Source organism: Haliaeetus leucocephalus, unplaced genomic scaffold (assembly GCF_000737465.1).
Source record: "Haliaeetus leucocephalus isolate CR32 unplaced genomic scaffold, Haliaeetus_leucocephalus-4.0 Scaffold92, whole genome shotgun sequence".
NCBI classification, from domain to species: domain Eukaryota; kingdom Metazoa; phylum Chordata; class Aves; order Accipitriformes; family Accipitridae; genus Haliaeetus; species Haliaeetus leucocephalus.
In genome coordinates this window covers 8843081-8849699 of record NW_010972528.1, presented here as the reverse complement: position 1 = coordinate 8849699, position 6619 = coordinate 8843081, and positions in this window count along the sequence as shown.

Sequence of the window (6619 nt, the reverse complement as noted above, 5' to 3'; positions counted from 1 at the left end):
GGGGGGGGAAGACTCCCCGTAAGGCGGTCTAAGTGCAGGCCAGCAGCTCCCAGCCCGACTGAGGCGCCTACCGGTAAATGAAGCTCATTTAAGATGTGAGGGGTGTTTGCCTGGATGAGCCGCTTGTACGCATGTGCCCGCCCCCCACGGAGCCCCGCAAGCAGCCACAGCCGCAGCCGGCGGGGCCGCTGTGCTCCTCCCGCACGGCCGGGCAGCGAGCGGGGGCGGCGACGGCCGTCCTCGCCCCGTCCCTACGAGGAGCCGGTAGTGGCCCCGGTTGAGGCACCCCGCCTCGGTTCCCCGCCGTGCATCACGCTCCAGGCCCCATCCTCCCCGCCAGTCAGCGGGGAGGGGTCCGGCGGTGCTGGCCGGCAGGAGCGCGTCCCCCGCCTCCGCGGCGACCAGGGCGGAGCGGGCGAGCCGTGCGGCCGCTCTCCGGGACACGGTGGCTCGGATGAACGTGAATCCCCGCTGCTCGCCTTTGTTTGGGATCTGAGCGGGGTCCCGGTGGGGTAAAAGGGAGCCGGTCCTCCCCTTCGCCTTCTGTTCCTCCCCTTCTCCCCCTCACTCGTGGCAGAGAGCCCGTGCGGCTCCAGCAGTGCGGCGTGCCCAGCTGCCTGCTTGGCTGCAGTGTGCTGCCTGCTGCTCAGGCGCCGGGAAGAGCCCATCACACGCTATTGTGCGGCTGTTGTCTGACAAGAGTGACAGCTAAAATGGAGCTATTACTTTACAAGAAGTTAATAAAAAGGCGCACTTAGCCTGCTGCCTGCCCTGGCTCCCATCCCTCCGGTTATCCATCACATCGGGTTAGCTTCTGAGGGGAGATGTTACTTAGGGAAAGGGCCCGAGGTGGGGGCAGGTGGCGATGTCGGGAGAAGGGCTTTCCGCCGGGCAGTGCGGGGAGGGAGAGCTCCCGGACAGCAGATCCCGCCGCGGCGGGCACCCCGTGGCGGCCGGGGATCCGCGTCCGCCCGGACACCTCCGAGCTGGCGATGGAGGTGCGGAACGGCGAGAGCCGTGCTGTTCCGGACAGCCGGGAGCATGGCCGCGAAAGGTTGCCGTACCAATAGGCTACGCGTAAAAATTATAGCCACGCATGTAAGCCCATTAGCGATTTTTTCCAATCTCCCATAGGCAACACGGGTTGAAGTATCTCAGGTTATTTCATAGAGGATGTCTTTCCCGACAACTGCCGATTAGGCGAGGCTGAGAGCTTTTGCTCAGGATCCAGAAGTATTGAAACAAGATGTTTAGATCTGTGCGCGGAGCGCGTTGTAAAGCTTTGCGCAGCGGGCAGGAGGGGTCCGCGCCCTCCCGGCCCGTCCGCCGCGGAGGCTGAGGTGCCGGGCGCGGCGTCCGCGGGTTTCCCGTGCCCGAGGGCGGGCTCCAGCCCCGCTCGCAGGATGCAGGGGGTCACGTTTTCCACTTAACTCAGGTCTTCTCCCCACCGCGGTCGTGCACTATGATGCAAGCCCGAACCTCCAGGCACCCCACGCCGAGCTCAGGCACCTTATGGAAGCAATTTGGAACCTACTCGATAGACCCACTAGATTTTGCAAACTGTAAATTAGAAGCGTAATTGCAACTTGCGAATCCGTCTGCTTAAGGAGCAGGGCCGCTCACTAGTCTCGAACATGGTTATGACGGGTGAAGCTCTGATTTCCTTGTGGTTTGATGCCATGTGTTCGAATGTTAAATTCTTTCTGCGATGTTCAAAGGTCAGCATATCCTGTTAGCAAAGGTCATTCTCTTGCTTCAGATTATCAGTTTAATATTTCAGGCTCTCCCAAGTCAACGCGATTGTCAGTTATGGCGAATTAAGCAAGGAGGGACCGAAAAGCAGTTGGACGAAGCCGGAGAGGAGCCCGCGGGGCTGCGTGTGCGGGAGGCGCCACTGGTGGCACTCCTCCCTCCGAGCTCTCGCTCCTGCGCTCTGCTCAGCCGCGGGGCGCTGGGGGGACCCGGCGAGACCTTAGAGTGAAGGTCCTGAGCTTTTCTGGGTATTAAAGATCCATTTCAGTGTTCTAAGAAGGTTGGTGAAGTATTAAGCTTGATGCTCTGGCAAAATCCCAAGTTACATAATTATATTATTCTGCTTACTTGAATTGTCCTTTCAATTTCAAATAGAGATGATACAGTCCTTCTCAAAGGGTAGTTTTTCCATGAATTGTTAAATAGCTGCTGCGTTCCAGCAGTGGATAAAGCAATTTCTGTGTTCACCTCTTAACCATGTATTGATAGTGGTGTTACGAAATGTTAAAATCTATAGTGAAAACTCCTATACAAAGACAAGTCCTCATTAGGTGGATCTACTCTGCATTTTTTTCTTTACTAACAAAAATGTTTACTGTAGTAACTCAAGAAAATACCTAGCAGCAGACTAATAATTTCTACTGTATCTGTGCATCATCCACAATTTTTTATCCTCTCTGTGAGTACATAAGCACAAAATTAAAATCTGACTATGCTGTTGTGCAGATTGTTGGGAGACAGGGGGTCGCTTTTTTTTTTTTCTTTTTTTGGAATGCACAGGGTAGCTGATGGCAAAATTTGGCTCAGATATTTTTATTACTTGTGATGATACAAGAAATGAGGGAACTAGCCTGATTCTCAAATCTCAAGCTGAATTTACATTCAAGAAAGCTATTTGTGGTCAAGTGTCTCACACTGAAGAAACAGGAGAAAAACCTAGTAATATCTTGTGCTCAATACAAGTTGGTAGTAATTGCAAAGACCCACTCTGCTACAGTCAATTGAACTGAAAAGGTGAACTTCTAGTTTGTCCACTAGTAATAGTGTAGCAGCATTTCCATCCTGTTCTTTTCCCAGGGCTGTGTCAAACTGTCAGTGTGGGAGACGCAGATAGTAGCATCAACTCATAGATTTGGGGCATATTCCACCATCGTTTACCACTGCTTTCAGAGAAATTTCTCATGCAGACATCCCTGTCACTTTGTCTTGCTAGAGTTCTTATTATAGGTGGTGCTTTTTTATAGCAAACTAGTGACAGGTCTGAAGAAACTTTCACTTCCCATTTTCTGAGCCTGCAGAGTGCTAGTTTCCAGGGAAGAAAATGCTGTGCCACTGGGTCAAGCTGGCAGTAAGCTTGAGTTAATTAAACTTAAGTTTGGGAGTTAAGAAAGGTTGAAGACAGCTTTTGGACAGTGAGTTGTGTATTGTTCTGCTGCTCTATTGAGTCATCATGATTATTTTTGGATGGGAGTAGTTCACAGAAGGCAATGGGACTGCTCATTTTGATGTAGGTAAATACCTGCATGAACAGTTAATGAGTCCGTTACAACAGGTGCTCTGCTGCAATAAAAGGCTTAAATTTCCATTATGAGAACTGGTTCTGCCTCCTCCCAACAGTTCTTCCTTAAAACTTCCTTTGGTTTGCTGTTCTGCTAGAAGTTTTAATATTACCTGAAGTATTTGCTGCTCTTGAGTAGTAGATTGTACATCACAAATAGCCTTAGACCAGCAGTTTTTTACTGTTTGAGGCTATTTGGATATTGCTTCTAAAAGAGGTTGCAAAAATATAGATGTCAACAGTGAATAATTATGAAAGGAAGTCAGGAGTTACATTTTAACTGTTCTGGTACCTGGATTTGTCATTAGGATTTAGGTGCATTTGATAAATCTTAATTATATACAATTTCTAATTAGAAAATGACAGAAGGTGCAAGCGCCTCTTAGTGTGGTAACATAATATGTAATCATACATAAATATGTATAATTGGCTTTGTTGTTTACTACTGAGTTAAGAACACTGCAAACTTTCGAATAGTCCTGAAGAATACCGACAGTCTTCAGAAAGCTTACTGTGCACTTCTCTATGTGCTAGGCAGTATAATAGATCTGAGTGTTAGAATATACCTACAAACTTTTCTGGCTCTAAGTAAGTTGGGAAATTCAGGAATATAGGGTTAGCATATACTTTACAATTTTTATGGACTGTATTACAAATGGGATCACATTTTTCATTGAAGACGTGAATTAATTATAAAAATAGTGCTGCGTGGCTGATTATTTTCAAAGTAACAGCTGAGGCTGATATTACTAGTGCCTCAACAAAAAGATCCTGTGGCCAAAATGGAAAAAAAATTAGAATGGATAATAGGACTACTGAAACAGCATAGCAATATTTCAGATTTAACATCTCTATTGATCTACATTTGTTAACATACTTAGTCTTTGATCAAAAAATCTGGTCATCCCTTTAGAATTAGTACTATTTATTTGCAAAGTTTGATATTACTTGAAGCAAAATTTTATTTTCTGGATTTAAAAAAATAATTCTTTTGGTTATTAATACCTTAAAAACTGGCACGGTTAATGCTTTTATGTTGTTTTAACAAAACTGAGCTCTGATGATTATAATATCGTAGAAACTTATGGATTGACTTCCATTCTATCTAGGTGTCATTTATTTGAAAGTAGTTATGAAAGTCCTGAATTGACTTGGTGCATTTATAGTGATTACTTCTCAATTAACTGTAGGAAATATTTTTAATACAGCTGTCTGTTAAGATGGCCTCATCACAGGAGGAATATCATACTATATATAATACTACTATTAATCTGCAGCAGAAAAGTTGGTTCTTTTGTTGGGGGGGACTACAGTGCATTAATGATAAGTCTGGTAGGAAGATTCAGTCTTAAAAGCTTCTCATGGAAAATGAGAACAAAGAAAGATGGTATTTCATCAGCCATCTGCCAGTTGGCATGTCAACAGTATTTTTATATAGGTGAGATTTCACACTGAAGAAGCCTTCCAATAGCATTTCTCACCAGGGCTGTGTTATGGTGGATGCAATTTGAAAATTTATGTAGTTAGAACTATTTCTCACTCCTCAGTTACTGTGATGATCACCTGGAACTACACTTTCTAATGGATGTTGCTTTCTTAAACTTATTGGTAGAAGAGTAATAACCTTACCCAAACATGTTTTTGATGCCTACAGAATAGAAAACCAAATTACGACATGAAACCTTTGACAAGAGGTTTAACAATATTTAATGCCTTAATTCAAAATAGTATGCATATACTGTTGTGAGCCAAGCTATGAGTAGTTAGAACCTGTGGTAAACTTTATAATAAGAAAGCTATTAAAGCCCCAATAATGTGTTGTATATAAAGTGATGCAATGATGCACTGTTGAGCATGCAAAATACCTTAAAGCAAAAGATACTGAGTTCATTGTTTTGTTAACTTGACAACAGCTTAAATGTCAGCATGAGGTTATTTCATTCCTAATTGTTTTTCCAAAAAACATAAGGGGGCTAATCTATGTTTATTATAATTGTGATAGAGGGCTATACACAACTTTGTTGCCACAGTGGCATTATGTGTTTAGCCTTATTCTCCAACCACCTGAAAAAGACAGGAAAATATATTGAATTATGCTTCCTCTTAATTATGAAATCTGTTATTACTTTTGCGGTCGGGAGCAAATTCTATCAATGGGGTTTAAAAGGTCCAACAGCATTAAGTACCTATCTAAAAAATCTGACCTTTTATGCCACTCTAAGAGAAATTAATTAAAGGTGTGCATTAAGGAAATATGCTATCCTGAATAATAACAGTAATGCAATATGGAAGTCTCCTTTGCTGGCATCTGATCAGTTCATATTAGAAATATCCAGTAAAACTTCATGGCTTAGTAGACTTCTTATCAGTACTTTCCTGATTTTTGGCTTGGTGCTGTGGTATGAATGGGTCACTGTTCAGCACTGCCATGGTAACAAATGGTTTGACTGTGATTCAGGGTGGACATAATCAGTTCAGCTTTGTACCTGCTCGTTCTTTTTTCTGTTCCTGTATTGACAAGCAAAGGTAGTGTTACAGGACAAGTGCCAGACCAGAGGAATCACCTGCAGAGGTGATTGTCTGTAAGACCACCACTTTGTAGTTTGTTGAGAAAGTGTGTTCCAGTTTATTGAACAGCATTTATTAGGAATGCAAATTGACAGATTTAAATGCACAATTAATCATGTAAACTTATATCACCAAGGAATCACTATTAAATAAAAGCATGATTGTTTTCAGAGACTCTTCCAGGATCCAAAGTACACTGAGCAATTGTAACTTTATCATAATTTTAAATATATAAAGTTGAACGACTCATCTTATGTATTATTGCAGCCTTATGAAATTTGGGCATAGTAGTGTATAAAGATAATGTACATTGCTTATTCTGAGTGTCCTATTGTATTAATCTTTGTATATCTCATCCCTTAGCAATAAATCTGAGGGAGTCAATCCTCATTCTCCTTCCAGTCCAAAATGTTTCTTCTAACTTCTTTAAAAACAAAACCAAACAAAATAATCCCATACCTTTCTTCTAAAAAAAAAGTTTCATAAAGGCTTTAGGCTTTTTCTAAAATAAGTATGGTGATAGTTTAATCATAAAAGCACTTTATGTAATGCTAATACATTTTTATGATTTTAATTTTTTAATGTGTTGTCTTCTCTCTAGAACTAACACATAAATACTGCATCTATCCCATGATGAGCTACTGAACTAGCATTAACATTGCAGGTTTCTTTTGGTTCTCCAATTCCTAAATTCTTTAACTATTGCACATATGGGTTTAAACAAAGAAAAATACAGAATAC